Source organism: Lissotriton vulgaris, chromosome 1_1 (genome assembly GCF_964263255.1).
Source record: "Lissotriton vulgaris chromosome 1_1, aLisVul1.2, whole genome shotgun sequence".
Taxonomy (NCBI): domain Eukaryota; kingdom Metazoa; phylum Chordata; class Amphibia; order Caudata; family Salamandridae; genus Lissotriton; species Lissotriton vulgaris.
Genome location: NC_141685.1, coordinates 941,814,164 through 941,831,410, shown reverse-complemented (window position 1 = coordinate 941,831,410; position 17,247 = coordinate 941,814,164).

The following is a 17,247-nucleotide window of genomic DNA, read 5'->3' as shown; positions in this document are numbered from 1 at the left end:
GGGACAAGCAGTACGAATCCAGGACAGAATCTGCAGCCTAGAAACCAGGCTACATTGGAGAAATACTTCAGATTGCATTTACGAAAGGATTAAATATCCCTGACTATGTGTAATTTTGGAGTGAGAATTTCATAAACAGCTTAAATCTCTTTCATAAACCCTTTTTTGTAAAGGTAGAAGATGAAGTATAAAAGGACAGTGAAGCCCCTTTGGCTTCCATTATGTGAGTTTTTAGGTCGCGCCTGCTGTCGCAAAGCGATCTATTGTAATTATCTCAGTCCTTTTCCCGTTCAAGGACTAGGCAGAGACAACAGACTGTCACGCGCACGCAGCCGGCCGGAATCGGATCAGGTCACGCGCTTCGATCCAGGCCGGCTGTTCACAACACATGCACACGCAAGCACAGGCAGGCACACACACAGGCACAGGCAGGCACACACGCAGGCAGGCACACAGGCAGGCACACACGCAGGCACACACAACACACACACAGACAGACGCACGCACGCACACTCTCCCCCCCCCAACTCACCGGGCTAAACAGTCACAGAGGACGGACTTTAAAACAAAAATGCTGTCGCACTCGCACCCCTTCTTCTGGGAGCAGTGTAGGCAGTGGTAGAAGTGGGCGGGGACGGAAGGGCACGGCGTGCCCCTACTTATGAAAATGATATCAGTCCGTTCCCCTACTTCTTTATTTAAAAACATCGTCCCGGGACGGCAGACAATAACTTTTTCATTCACATTCTAGGGGCTGCTCGCACTTCTCTGTTGAACACTAGAGACTGCAGCAGCCCCCCCACCCCCCTTGAGCTCCACAGACCTGAGGGCGGGCCCATTGTCATTCCGATTGAGGCCAATTATCGCCTTTAGAATGACAATGTGCCGGCCCTCTGCCTTTAGCATATCAAAGGCTGAGAGGACCAGGGAGGGCCGCCAGGGGCTGGCAGAAGTGTGGGGAGAGGGGCCAGGGCTTGAGTGAATGTGAGATTGAGGGTGTCGGAGGGCTCGGCAACTGTTGTAGTGAGAGAGGGGCTAGCAGTAGTGACAGGGTGGACCGTGCAGGCGATGCTCAAAGTGGTGCAAATGGTAAGTGCCACCCCCACCCCACTTCACCCCTCGGTCAGGAGGTTGACCCTCTTTGTGTTTTAACTTATTGCCTGGAGACGTTTCGGACATGAGACAGGCCAGACTCTGCATCGTGGCATCGTTTTCCGTAGCGCCGATATAAAGCCCGGAGGCAACTTTATAGCACTATGTTGATATACAATGCGCCACATTTTAATTTGAAAACGGTGTATTCTTTTTTTATTGCCTGTCAAGCGCGCCGGGAGGCTGAAACGTACAGAAATGCCAACAACAGTAGCAGGGAGCGGTTTTATAATGCCTAAAAAGCAAAACTACTAGTACCAGAATGCAAGGGGCTACTGTATTCTTCTCTCAAATGACACGAGGTCAAGTGACATCTTTGATAGCTTTAACATGTTACCCTTACTCGTGAAATCACATCTACAATAGCAATGTGGTTTGTAAACTGTGTATTTTTCGGTAGAACGCTACAGAATACATCTGGGAAAATAAGCATTAGTCCAGCTTTAATAATGCAGATGCAATTAGAGGTTAAGTACAGTCAGGGCTTTGAGTGGGATGAAAACACGGTGGGGCCTCTCATAGGGAGGTGACATATGTAATTAAGGGCGTGGCTTGAAAGCACTGAAAATCTATGCATAGTGTGCCCCCCAACTGGTATTTTGCTACTTCTGTCATTACATCTAGAGATATAATAGAGTAGGTAACATAATACTTACAACAGACCAGTACTATTGGCTTGTGAATAGTTGCTTAACATAAATGTGCAACAAACATGGCTTCGTAGTATAGCATATTGAACATGCTCAAGTTGTGAAGTGGGGGAACTGGGAAAGAACTATAACAAGTCTCTTTGAAGTTTCATCAAAGGCAGTGAAGGGGTGCACGGAGGGCAAAAATGGAGAGCCCGATAGCGACCCGTCTCAGCACCAGCAAGACTCGGCCCACTTAAAGCCCTGTGTGCAGAGCTTTCAATGGGAAAAATAAGTGCAGGTACTCCTCAAATTAAGTTAGAGGGTGGGGCCAAAAGGCGGAGCTGGGGGCGAGACACGACTATATAAAGACACTACAGAATCTGTTATTCATTTTGCCCTTGCATTACCAATGTTGATAGTCTCAAATTTCCTGTATGTGCAAATTCACTCTGCACATGTGGGCAAAGCATATATAGACCATTAATAACCTGTCTCCTACTATGACCCTTTTTAATATGTTTGCCGTCCATTGTGTTTAAAGAGACATGTTACGTTTCAAATAAGCTTTCTATGCCACCGGTTTTCTAGTACACATTTTTTTAGAACTGTGCTTAATACTCTGCTCAGCGCGATATTAGGACTACAGTGCCCTTGGCCAAGCACTGTTTGATCTTGGACCAACAGTGTTTGATTGTGTGCCAGCATTGTTAAGCCAGAAGCGTATGATCTTGCGCTTGTGTTGAGCAAGACTGGGTCAGCAAGAGGCAAGACTGTGCCACACTGTGCTGGATTGACTCAGTGCTTTCAGACCTTGACTCACTCATGCATTATTTTGACTGTTCTTTTGCTCTCCAGTGTGTGATCTTGGCTAAGCTCTGTGTGATGTTGATCCAGCATAGCCAGACCGTGTGCCATCAACTAGTTGAATTTGAAGTAGTGTTTGATATTGGTTCAGTACTGTGTGACCTTGACCCAGTGTGTAATCCTTGGCCAGTAATGTGTGTTCTTGGCTCAGCACTGTGTGATCTTAAGCCATCCTGGCCTGATCGTGAGCCATTACTGTGATATAGGGCAGTACTGGATGATATCTGGTCCAGTCCTGTCTGATCTCGGCTCAGTCCTTTCAGATCTCTACCCAGTGATTTGTTCCCCATAGATGAACAGCCAGTGCTTTAAATGGGCCGCTACTGTCCGGTACTGGGTACCAGCAGTTTTTTATTTTGAGAAGGAGAGTACCTGCACTTCTCAGAAACAAGCAGGTACTCTGTTACAGAGTACCTGCACTTCTATTATTCCATTTCAAGCACTGGGCACAGCCTATGAAAAGATAAACGTTAGCTTACAGAAAGCTGCACTCGGCTCCTATTGGCAAAACTCATGATGTAGGTGGGAGGTTGTTGGATTCAAATTATATTTTAACATTCTCATAATTTTCTCTTCCTTCTGATGAAAGCTAACTGGAAAATACAAGTATTGAAACTTATCGTGTCTAAAACTATCCCCAAGTGTTCCTTCTACTGTCATCTACACAATGGGCTCTGTAGTTGTGAGGGGTCATGGTCCTTCTACCTATTGTTACTACCGTGGAGGGGGTTGTAGGTGCAGTTCCTACAAAACTGACTCAACGCGCACACACACACATCACTGCATTGTCAACGCCTCCGCTAGACTCATCCTAAACATACCTTGCCACAACCACATATCCGGTCACCTGAGAGACCTGCACTGGCTCCCCGTCAACAAGAGAATCACGTTCCGTCTCCTCGCCCACGCACATAAGGCCCTCCACGACCTAGGACCCAGATACCTCAACACTCGCCTGACCTTTTACACCCCCACCCGCCAACTACGATCGTCCAACCAAGCCCTCGCCGCGATTCCACGCATCCGAAGTGCCATCATGGGAGGAAGATCCTTCTCCTACTTGGCGGCCAAGACCTGGAACTCCCTCCCCACCCACCTTCGTCTTACACAGAACCACCTCTCCTTCAGAAAGCAACTTAAAACCTGGCTGTTCGATCAGTAGCGAACTCCTCTCCCTTAAGCGCCTTGAGACCCTCTGGGTGAGTAGCGCGCTATACAAATTTCCGACTTGACTTGACTTGACAGTATCTCTTAAACGCACTGGGCATATTGATGCAGTTCGCTGTGTGTCTGGGGATGGACCACACCAGACTGGGCCAAATGATCCCCAGAATCAATCTGATAGATTAAGAGCTGTGCACATTGGTCATCCCTGTGGGTGATGCTGAGTCTGTACAATGTTGTAGGCAGCATTTGTGACCCCAGGCTTTAGGATGTTGGATGTTGGTGAGATGGTTGGTGAAGTTGCGCCACTGATATACTTTGAAAAAGTGCTGTTCCATAGTGGGGCTCTGCTTTGTAATACTAGGCCTGCGCCTTGTGATACTGCCACAGCGCTGTGTGACCTTGGCCTAACTCAATGTATTTAGATTGACTGGGCTAACACGGAGTATTGACATTGGTTCTTTTAATACACCAACATTATGAAAGGGGAATTGTTTTTACACCCCATTAAATGCTGAGAAGCACCACTTTGATTGCGTGTACAACTCTGGTCTATTTGAAGAGCTTTTGTTATTTTATAGTTAATTCCAAATGGAGAGTTATTATAATTACTGTTTGTGCACATTTCCTATCCAGTGACATTCTATAGAGATCTACATGGAACTGTATATTATTTACTTTCTCTTTATGTATCCCAGATATTGTGTCTATATTATGCTTGATCTATATGGTACGTTACGCTATGCACCATATACCCATCTATCTTTGACATGGTGATTACACTATCATTGACTGACATGGAACTATATGTTATTTACCATGTACCTATGTATCTAAGAGATTTACCTTGTAAAGCGCTCAATACCCACATGGGTCTTGTTCGCGCTATATAAAACGTTTAAATAAATAAATAAAATAAGTGCCAGTGAGATCGGAGTTGGTGATTACAGAGGAGCTTTCCCCAGACAAAGTACTGTGGGGAATTTGACACCTTGTGTAATTTGTCATTGTTGTACACAGAGTGAACTAGCAGGAGCAGTGACTAGACAGAAGAGACAACAGGAAAGGAGAGGTACTAGGGTAGGAGAGGTGACTGGGTAGGAGAGGTGACTGGGCAGAGAGGTGACTGGGCAGGAGAAGTAACGGGCAGGAGAAGTGACAGGGCAGGAGAAGTGACAGGGCAGGAGAGGTGACGGGGCAGGAGAGGTGACGGGGCAGGAGAGGTGACGAGGCAGGAGAGGTGACGGGGCAGCAGAAGTGACAGGGCAGGAGAAGTGACGAAGCAGTAGAAGTAATGTGGCAGGAGCGGTGATGGGGCAGGAGCGCTGATTAGGCATGAGCAGGAGTGGTAACCGGGCAGGAGCGGTGAACGGGGCAGGAGCGGTGAACGGGGCAGGAGCGGTGAACGGGGCAGGAGCGGTGAACGGGGCAGGAGCGGTGAACGGGGCAGGAACGGTGAACGGGGCAGGAGCGGTGAACGGGGCAGGAGCAGAGAACGGGGCAGGAGCAGAGAACGGGCAGGAGCAGAGAACGGGGCAGGAGCAGAGAACGGGGCAGGAGCAGAGAACGGGTGAACCAGTGGCTCACTAGTTAGAGGCGGCAGACCCGAGAGCAGAGGACGGCCCGGGACCAGGGTTCAATTCCCGGCGCGGCAGGTTTCTGGACCAGGGTCAGCGGACTCGATAATTCTCTCGCCTCGGTGCCCACTCTGATCAGCGATCACACTCGGCAACTCTGGGCATTAGCTTGCCTCATCTTCACTAACGGCCCCACCAGACCCCCGGGGATGCCTGGTCTCACCCTGGAGATACCCATTAAGGGACCATCTCTCAGGGAAGCCAGGAAGGGTTTCGCAGCGGTCGAAGCGCCTTGGGACCCTCCGGGTAAGTAGTGCGCTATATAAATGCCTATACATTTACATTACATACATTTACATTTGTGAGTTTCCGGGAGTCTAGATTCTCCTGAAGAGTCCCTTTCTCTTCTGAGTCCTGCTTAACACATGTGTACAAGAGGAGCCCTGTATTCATGGCCTCAAGGTTTGAGACAAAAAATAATCATGGACTTCTGAACAATGAGTAAAAGGATTAAGGTAACATGTTATTCCTGCTTATATTTCACACGCTTTACATAAACCTGTATTCCTTATGAGTGTTTGCTTTTTCCTGAATTAAACCTCAAATAAACATGTTTATCCATTGTTTAAATTAAATAACGTTATAAGCTGTAACTGGTCAGTGAAATGCTGAACGTACTAAAAATTGGTATGTTTTGCTGTTTCTAGCCACACCCCTGACTCCGCCCACTGATTCAATCTTCGGTCATTCTCCCCCCCTGATTCTCCACCCACAGTTCCCATAATTTTTTTTCCCCACTTCGACCACTGAGTGTAGGCCACTTTTACGTCATTGTAACATCAGAAACCGAAGGCTCGTCAGCTGGGGGACTCCCCGGTTCTGTGGTAGCGTTCTAGTGTTCCGATAGATGGAACAGGAAGGGGAGTAACAGAAACGGAAGGCGGCCATTTTGTGGTTATTGGCGCCGACCGTTAAACTGCATGGTTGTGTTTCCCGGCGCTCCGTGAGAATAAAGTAAGAAGAATAATCTCAATTGTGGTCTCCATGATTTACCATCTTTACAATGGCGACGAGGATTCAGGCTTAGAGCCCAACCCACATGTACTGCGTGCACAGCACCGTGGGCATTACTCTTCAGCCCAGCCGATCCACGGAGCGTGGCAGAGGGCCACAGCGGGCGCAGAAAGGCGCGGAACCCAGGACTCACGTGCGGAGCAGGAGCGCTACTAGAGGAGGTAGGCCTGCAGGCCCCCACGAAGTCCTCGACGTCACTGAGCACGTCCGCCCGCCCACAAGGCACCACGAGGTGTTGGAGTTAGCATAAGGCCCACGCCGGTTGGAGCCTGGACACGTGCCTGGGTGGGCACCTAAACCGAGGAGTGAAGCGGCGCCTGCCAAACTGGCGGAACGGCGTGACGGCGAAGGGGAGCCGGACACAACTCACCCTGGGGGAGAAGAGGACTTGCTGGCGCTGCCTGCACCTGCGCACGCCCCGCTAGCAGAGGACAGTGACGGTGACTTGGAAGCGGGAAACGTGGCGGTACAGCCCGCGCCAGGTAGTCCCCTGGGAAGGGCAATCCCCGTCCAGCCAGCCAGGCGAAGAACCGACAACATAGCGGTACAGTCGTCGTCCCTCACGCAACTGGTACCTTTCCTGACCAATTCGGGTGAACCGGAGAGACTATGGGAAGACTGGAAGAGGTATTTTCTCAACTACCTCGACGCGTTGGAAGAGGAGGCGGGTGCGCCGTACTCCAGCAAGAGAAGAAAGAAAATTCTGTTGCATAATCTGGGCCCAGAAGGGATTAGGGTCTATGACACCTTTGTCAAAATAGAGAGAGATGCCGCAGGCACTGACGTGTTTAGTCACGCCATTGCCGATCTGGATGCACATTTCAGACCAGTCATGTGTGTAGCGATTGACCGCTACAACTCTTTCCAGAGAAAACAGAAGAGCAACGAGACGGTGGATGAATATGTGGTAGCCCTGCAGAAACTGGCACTCACATGCAAGTTCGGCGCACTACATGACGACCTGATTAGAGACCAAATAATCATGCACACGTCGAGCACCCATGTCCAAGAGAAGCTATGGGTTAATGGAGATGCCCCCCTCAAGGAAATCTGGGCAATGGTTAAAAAGGTGGAACTGTCCAAACGCTGTGCCCAGGCGGCCAAGGAAACGGGAGGGACGCAAACAGTATGCAAGATAACGACGCAAGGCAAGGGAGAGCGTCCTAGGCAAAGAGAACCGCAGAGACATCAAGAAGGAAGACGTCCTAAACATTCCAATCCTACAGATCTAAGAACGCACAAAGGGGAACGTCAAAGCTGCTACAGATGTGGAAGTATGGCGCACTTAGGGAATGACAAAGGGTGCCCTGCGTTCCGAGCAAAATGTTCGTATTATGGAGTGTTCGGGCACTACGAAAAGGTTTGCCGCCGCAAACCCAGGGGAACATCAGTCAAATATGTGGACCAAGAACAGCAGGAAGAAACAACCGGATCAGAGGAAACAGAAGACTTGGAGGAAATCCTGTACATAGACGTCCAAGTGCTGGAGTTAGATGGGTCGGGCACCGACAAACCCAGGTTGGACATGCACATCGGAGGCATACCTTTGGAGATGATAGCGGACAGTGGTGCCCCCATCTCCATCATACAAAGGAAGGTATGGGAAGAGAGGTTCGTATCAAAGCATAGTGAGAATCTGCACCCCATGGACTTGCGACCCGTCACCTACACAGGACAGAAGATCCCGATGTTGGGGTATTGTCCCTTGTCGTTTGAGTTCAGGGGCCGACAGGCCATGTGCAAATTATACATTGCGGAGAAGGGCCCCTCGGTCCTGAGTTGGAAAGATCAAGGTGCCTTAGGTATACAACTCAACCCCGGAGGCGTCGAGAAGATCCTATTGATGGGTATGGACAGGAAGGATGATGCCGAATCGTGGAAACGAGCATACCCCAAAGTCTTCAACGGCCAGATTGGGGAACTGGCGAAGTACAAACCCCTGATAAAACTGAGAGAGGGGGCAACCCCGGTGGTGCACAAGGTGAGGAACATCCCTTTCCGGAGCAGGGAGGCGGTACAACAAGAACTGGACAGACTCGAAAAGGAAGGCGTAATCAGAGCCATAGAAAGTGCTGAATGGCTTTCTCCCCTGGTGGTAGCCCAAAAACCGAACGGAAAGGTCCGGCTGTGCGTGGACCTTAGAGAACTTAACAAAAATATGATCATTGACAAATTTCCCCTGCCTCGAATAAACGAGATGCTAGCGAAGACGAAAAACATCAAATGGTTCTCCACAGTGGACCTATCGTCGGCCTACCACCAAGTGAAACTACACCCATCGTGCAGCCACCTCACATCATTTATTACACCGTTCGGCTGCTACGAATTTGTACGGATGCCGTTTGGCCTAGCCTCGGCGGCTGCCGTTTTTCAGAAGATGATGCGCAGACTACTCAAGGGCGTAGATGACGTGCAGTTTTTCCAAGATGATATTTTGGTGATGGGAAAGTCTATGCACGACCACAATGAAAAACTTCACAAAGTGCTCAAAACCTTGCAGGACAATGGACTAACTGCAGAGTGGGCAAAGTGCAAATTCGGAGTGCAGTCAGTCACGTACTTGGGTCATGAGGTGAGCGAAGAAGGGATAAAACCTAAAACATCTAACATGAAGGCGATTCAAGATGCCCCCGCCCCGAGCAAGAAAGAAGACATTCGGTCGTTCCTTGGAATGGCCGAATATTACAGTAAATTTGTTCCCCACTTTGCAGCAAAAACGCATCACCTACGCCAGCTGCTCAAGGAAAAGAACAAGTTTCAATGGGGCCAGGATGAACAGGCCGAATTCGAATCACTGAAGAGGGAGATGAGCGCCACCATTCCACTCAAAGGATTCGACCCCAGTGCAGAGTCAATCCTCACGACTGACGCAAGTGACAAAGGCCTTGGGGCAGTTTTGATGCAACGATCAGAGAACGGCGAAACAGTGACAGTCAGCTTCGCATCCAGGTCCTTAGCACCCAACGAGGAAAAATTTAGCGTGATTGAGAAGGAGATGTTGGCGGTCGTGTGGGCCATGGAGAAATTCCGACAATACCTGTGGGGAGCTAAGTTCTTGGTGAGAACGGACCACAAGCCCCTGGTCCGGGTGTTAACCTCGAGTGGCCATGCCCACGCCACCCCCAGGATCGCGAAGATGACTCTACGACTTGTATATGATGTGGAGCACATCCCAGGGCCACAAAATAAGATAGCGGACTTCCTTAGCAGGGCGGCAGCCATGGAAGATGCCAGCTGCCAGGAGGAACCCAACTGGGAAGGCTATGTGGTAGCCACCATTCAAGACACCGAAAGAGTGATAAGTGCGCAAGAGTGGGAAGAAGCATACAAAGAGGATTGTGACCTGGAAGCCATCAAGGGATATGTCATTCATGGATGGCCAGATAAAAGACACCTCAAGGAGGAACTCCGAAGGTACTGGGAAGTGAGGGAGGAACTGTCCCTAGCAGAGAATCCCACTTTCTTGCTGAGAGGAGACAAGGTAGTGCCACCCCAAGGCATACAAGAACACTTAATGACTTTATTACACGAAGGGCACCAGGGCATCACCAAGACCAAAGCCCTCGCCAGGCAAGCCTACTGGTGGCCGGCCATTGATGCACAGGTCGAACGCCATGTGAGACGGTGTGAGTCATGCGCCAAAGCAGACAAATCACAAAGCTTGATCAGACCTCCTCTAGGAAAATTCCCGATACCAGATGGGCCCTGGGAGATGCTGTCAGTGGACATAATGGGGCCCGTCCTAGACAAAGAAGGGACACAGAAGTATGTAGTGGCTCTCATTGACAAGTACTCCAAGTGGCCGGAAATAGAGGTGAGGGAGAATGTGGATACGGAAGCGGTTATAAACTTCCTGCGAACCATCTTCATCAGAGAAGGAATCCCGAAAGTCATCATCAGCGACAATGGGCCGCAGTTTACCTCGGCCAAATGGATTGCCTTCACCGAGAGAAACGGAATAGAGGTAAAGCACACGCCAATCTATCATCCATCAGGTAACGGCCAAGTGGAGCGATTTAATCGCGTTATTATGGGTACCATCCAGGCAGCCATCAATGATGGGCTAGATTGGGAGAAGGAACTGGAAAAGATGATCTGGGCGTATCGAATCACACCGGGAAGCACTGGATACAGCCCCTTTAAGGTCCTGAGAGGGAGAGAAGCATTCACCAAGGACAATGTGGCATGGAGGAAGTTAGTGATACAGAGCAAGTGGTCTCCAGCAGTGGTAAAAAGAAACTTGGAGAGAGCACAAGAAGTGTACACGACACATTTCAACAGAAGTCACAACGTGAAGGAAACGGAACTGGAAAAAGGGGAATGGGTGAGAGTCAAGCTGGCCGTCCTCAAGAAGAAGGGGGAAAGCAAGTTCTCACCACCCTTGCAAGTCATTGAGCCGTACACCCGGTCAGCCCTACTCAGCGATGGGAAGGTGTGGTCACAGGACAGGATGGCCAGGTGCAGCAGAATCATTAAATGGGAACGTGAAGTGGAAGATGGAGCAGAGAACGTGGTGGAAGACGGAGAAGAAGGAAGTAGTCGAAGGCGAAGTGAGAATGTAGAAGATGGAATGCCGCAAGTGGAAGATGACGGAGGCGAAGCAGGTGTGAGCGAAGGAGTGAGGGGCTGGAGCAAGGAAGAAGGTAATGAGGAAGTGACGAACAATGAGTATGGAAGCGCAGGGAGGCCCATGGAAGAGAAAGAACTGAACAGCAGTGTGGGCGTGGCGAAGGTGAAGACCAGAGTTGGAAGAGAAATAAAAGTGCCAGAGAAATACAAAACTTTAACATGGACTGGAAGTAAGAACTTTATTCTATTGTGATATGTGCATAAAGGGGGGAGATATGTGGTAGCGTTCTAGTGTTCCGATAGATGGAACAGGAAGGGGAGTAACGGAAACGGAAGGCGGCCATTTTGTGGTTATTGGCGCCGACCGTTAAACTGCATGGTTGTGTTTCCCGGCTCTCCGTGAGAATAAAGTAAGAAGAATAATCTCAATTGTGGTCTCCATGATTTACCATCTTTACAGGTTCCTCTTCCATGCCGTGACCACGTCATTCCAGCTCTGACGCAAGGAGCCGCGCCTCTGCTGGCGCCGTGCCTGCGGTGGGACTGCAAGGGTTAAGTTGCCAAGTCAAATGAACTCCGCGGCTCCTGCTTAATGCACTCTTATCCGAGCCCGGTTGATCCGGTCAGCGGCAGCTGTTCGCTCAGTTGTGCACTTGGGTGCCGCGTCCTCCGGTCTCATGCAGTGGTCCAAAGAGCCTGTTTCTTTTACTTTGTGTTTTAACATTTCCGTCTGTCTGTTCTGGTTCCGACCTCTCCTCGAGACATTTCTCTCACAGAAATGCACGGCTGTAATTTGGCATCGCCCAGGGGCCCACGGTGGCTTGATTGACAGCGCTCATCGTCAGAGAGAACGCAGACCGTGGGCAATCCATTGCACCTTTTACACACACTGCTAGCGGCTGCTAATTCATTCTGCACTACGGCACGTGGAAAGGGCTCTCGGAAAACTGGGTCTGTACTAAATGTTCTGAAATTTGCTGGAGCCCAGAACAGGTGCTGAAAGGGGAGGACTGCCTTAGCAAATGCGTGGCGCCGTCACCCTGGCTTATTTTGTTTATACACAACACTGTAAATGTACCAAATACAATATCTAATCTTAATTCAAAGCCTGGCTAGTGAAACTTCGGGGAAAATGTAAAAATGTTAAATGGTGGATTTTCTGTTGACATACTAGGTGCAAAATTGAATTTAAAATGATAAACGGCCATAAAATGCACAATTACTCAGACATTCCAAAATAGATTATTATGCGCTGCACAAATTATCAGGCTAAAAAGCGAAGTTCGGGAAGATCGCAATTCAATGGTTATGTACTTGGGGATTCAAAAAGGACACCATTCTTACTGCAACTTGTCCGAGTTGTAGAAGGTGGTTCCAGATGTACAATACTGAGAGCAAAGGGTGGTGTAAAAAGGGCTATCTTTAGTTTTAAAATAAAAATTGCAATAACATGCCTATAAGTATTTAATTAAGGCTTTTCTTCTATGAGGTGGCATTTGTAGAGTACTCATTACCAAATCAACATGGTGGTAAAGTAGTGTACCTCAAAAATCAGCATGAAAAAAGTTTCAGAAGCCATATGAACTGCACGAGATTAGATTCGGCACAAAGCGGAGAGGTAGAGCATTCAGGGATTTACCCGAGGCTAAGGGAAAGACTTTGTCTCTGTGGTTATTGTTTTTTTTTTTTTAAATAAATACATTCGGTTATGTTTAGTGAAAGCTACAAACCAGAACAAGTATTTGCAATGCAATAAGTCTCGCCTTTGTGAGAGTTTGAGCTATTGTCATTGTAAATGACAATGCCTTTCATTTATGTGTTTTGAAAACCTGCAAGCGGTGCGTAAACACGCACTTTATACTAATAGTCCTTGCTTACGAGAAGCAAGGCTGGCAGTAAAAGAGGCGCAGTTACGGCCAGCCTTGCTTCTCGTAAGCAACGACTAGAAGTACAAAGTGTGCATTTACGCACCGCTTGCAGGTTTTCAAAACACATAAATAAATAAAAAGGCAGTCATTTACAATGCCAATAGCTCAAACTCTCGCAAAGGCGAGACCTATTGCATTGCAAATGCTTGTTAAAACAGCGCCTGCTCCTTTAAGGACTCAGAGACCACCAGTATCTCATTATGTCTAGCAGGTGGCAGTTGCCTTAGTGTTTTTTTCTGTCACCTGGTGACAGGATCCTGGAGCCTTGAGCTCAGCCTTTTATTTATTTTTTCTTCAATGTTCACCAGTGGAATTTTGTTTTCTTTGTTTCATTCAACGTCTTTCATCATCCCCTCACTGTTTTAAGCCTTTTCTGATAGAAATTGAGGCATTTTGTCCAGAATGAGGCCTTCTCTGTTTCATAAGTGCCCTGTCTGTGGGAGGAAGTAAGCCAAGTCAGACCCTCACCACTTCTGTATTCTCTGCCTTTTATCTACACATGTTCCTGAGCAGCGCCAATGCTGCAAGGAGTTTTCTCACCGCACCCTGATGGAGAGAGAGAAGATTTGCCTTCATGGCACGGAAGAATGACACAGACTACAAGTCCAGTCTCAATGTGAGACTTCAGAGCGTGAAGAGGGTCAGTCCTCTACCAGGGCTCTTACATCTGCCTCTGAGGGCCGTGGAAGGTCCAAAGAAAGAGTGCCAGGCAGAAAACAGCATGTTTTACTGTCGACGTTGAGGAATTCGACGAGGAGACCAGGTACAGCACCAACTTGCTCGCCACCTAGGACTGGATCGCCATTGAGGAAGATTGATTTTGATTTGATTTTGAGATTTATATACCGCTCACAGGCACAGGGGCGTCTAGGTGCTTCATCTGAGGTGTCTGCCAGTAATGAAAAGGAGGTAGGATTTAATTTGAAAAAAGCCATATTTTCAGTGCTTTTCTGAAAGAGAGTAGTGTTGGGCAGTTTTTGATGGCTAGAGGGAGCATTTTCCACAATTTGACGGTGAGCAGGATGAAGCTGCTTCCTCCCCAGCGAGCCTTCCTAAATGTAGGTGTGTGGAGAAGTTTGCTCTGAGCGTAGCATTCTACAAGGATGATACCATGAAAAGTGCTGTTTCAGGTACACAGGTCCTGTTCCATGTACAGCTTTATACCCTAGGCACAAAGATTTGAATTCTGTCCTCTTTTTTACCGGGAGCCAGTGGAGTTTTTTTAGGCCTCGGGAAATGGACTGGAACTTGGGAATATTCTGCATCATCCTGGCGGCAGCATTTTGCACCCGCTGAAGTTTAAGCATGTGCTGTTTCTGAAGGCCCAAGTAAAGGGCATTTCCAGAGTCCAGTGTAGCCATTGCTAAGCTTGTCACCAGTGTTTTTACTGTGTCTGGGGAGATGAATGGTCTCACTTTCCGGATTGACTTCAGTGTTAAATCAACCTGAGATGCGACTTCATTGATTTGATGTTGAAAACTAAGTCTGTCGTCAAAGATGATGCCCCGATTCTTGACCTTATGCACTGGAGTCGTAAGAGTTCCCATGTCCAGAGGCCACCAGTTCTGTGACCAAAAGGAGGTGTCGGATCCCAACAGGAGAACCTCTGTTTTACTTCCATTAAGCTTTAGGCAGTTTGCGCTCATCCAATGGTCTACGTGGGACATACATTGATTAAAGCGAGCAGCGGTTTCCTCCAGATTGCTTGAGATGGACACTACAATCTGGGTGTCGTCCGCGTAGGAAATCAGCAAAAAGCCAAACTGCCTGATGACATCAGTTAAGGGGGTCACATATATATTGAACAAAGTAGGACTTAGTGAGGAGCCCTGCGGCACCCCACATGGAAGTGTGAACTATTCTGAACAGGAAACGCCTATCTTAACAAAATGCAGTCTGTTGTTTAAATTTGATCAAACTTAGAGCTGAGTTCTTGACTCCCACCTTTTGGAGCCTTTTGATGAGAATGCCTGGTTCACGGAAGAGACTCAGATCGATGTCGAGGCAAGGTAGACATGTGCCATTGATTGCTGTGTGAGCGTAACGTCGAGGAGCCTTTCGACCTCAAAGCGAGGAGGTCCATCAACACAGAGAAGCGGTACAACGTTGAGGTGTCATGGAGATTGCAGTCAAGGAGAGGGTTGACGTTGAGTTGCCATCAGTGGTCAACTTTGTAGTCCATCTCGATGTAGAGGACACAAGAAAAAAAGGAGAAAGAGAATGCAAATTCATTCCTCACCTTATTCGGAGTACTTGAGGGCCTAGTCTCCTTCCTCTCGGATAGTATTTCCAGATTCTCTGTCTCCTCCCCACCACTGCCTTCTCCTCCACCTTCATCATCAACGCCTCATCATCCTCCGCCTCTGGCTTCTCCTCTTCCAGCGCCATTGCCTCCAGTACCACCGCTTAAGGCCTAGATCACGATCCAGAACCGTAGGAACCATAGGTCATATCATCACAGGCGTCATTCAGGGCATTCCTCCTCTAGTAGTTCTTGCCATCACAGTCATAGGTCACGGTCCAGGACTGGTACCCCATCCAGATATCGACCTAGGCACACAACATTCTGCTCTACATCTACTGGATGATACTCTCTGACACGCTCTGATTCTTTACCACCCAGCATATCGCAGTTGGATGACAGCACCACATTCCAAGAGGTTCTGGTGAGAGGTGCTGCATAGCTTAACATTCAGATGCCAGTGATCACACCGACCACATCTGTTAGCTTTAAAACTCTAAACCAGTGCTCCATCTCAAGACCTCTGCTTCTATTGGTTCCTTGTCTTCTGGAGCCAGCAATGGAGCTTTCTCTGACCCCAGCCTCAACCAATCAATCAATCAATCAGGGAATTGTACTCACCTGTGAGGGTCTCAAGGTGCTCCATGGAGGCTACAGAAAAAATACAGACCTCTGGAGCAAGATCCTCTGCTTCTCAGATTGGATCCACCGCCTGACTCTGTGGTCATTCTGGCGGCCAAGAAACAGTATCCTACAACCCCGTCTTTTTCAGTACCTCCTGATGAGGAGAGCAAAACATTTGACTCAGTGGGTCACAAGGTTTGTTACACAGCTGTGATGTCCATGAAAGCGGCCAGTGCGACTGCCCTCCTGGGCAGTTATGGGACTCTATCCAGTAATTTGCAGATGATATTCCCAGGGAAAAAAGAGGAAACTTCATTGAGATTATGAATGAAGGACTTATGGTTTCCAACCAATTCATCAGCTCCGCAGTGGACTCCTCCCTGTTAGCGTTGCATGAATATTGTCATGACATAATCTTAAGGAGGCATTCCTGGCTCTGCCTCATGTCGCTGAAACCAGAGTCACAACAAAGGATTTTAAATTTTAATTTTTCAAGTTCTACCCTCGCTAGCCACACTGATGACAAGATGACTCGCATTAAATCTACATTGGAAACCATGAAAGCCATTGGCTTGGATAGACTTAAAGATCAAAGTCGCTCCTTCACGGCTTACAAACTTCAGTTTTAACCTCAGGGTTCAAACCCCTTACTGGTATCAGAGTCGTCAACAGCCAAAGCAACAGTGGCCATATCAACAACAGTAGCAACGACAATCTAGGAGGCATTCTTTCCAGCAGCCCACCCAAGCAGTTAAACCCACATCTGGTGCCAAACTCTGAATCTTCGCTCCCCCTCTTCCATTACCTACTCCATTAGGGGAAAGCATCACTCATTTTCTGGTATAGTGGCAAAATTCACAAAGACGCCTGGGTTCTGAATATTGTTCACAATGGCTATGCTTTCTGATTCACCAGTCCTCCCCCAACCAAACCACCAAACCCATCATCTGCTTCTCCAGTATTACATCTTTCATAGATTCACATGCTTGTATCTTCCCCGTCGTCATGGTGGGAGTCTCACGGTAACAGAATGACCAAGCAGTATCATAGAGAAGAAAAACTGCATAGAAAATCCCCATAGGGACTGTATTATTTGGTAACCAGACCATTTCTTTGTTTGGTCCAAAAGCCAGCCAATCAGCATTGCTGCCCTGCCCTCACACTCCCCAGCAGCAGCTTCCTGCCTCAGATTTCCAACCGCCTTCGTGTGAGAAAGGAGTCTCCCTGAGCTCTGCTCAGTTTTCTGTTCCTGAGTGAACTTTTGACCCTTTGGAATCTTATTTCCTATCTGCTGGATAAGGTATTGTGTGTACTTATTTTTCTCATGATGGCTGAAAGCTCTAAAAAGAGGCTTTTCAGGCCTTGCAGGTCCTGTGGGAAGGCCAGACTTTTCTCTGAGGACCCACATGAGGACTGCCTTT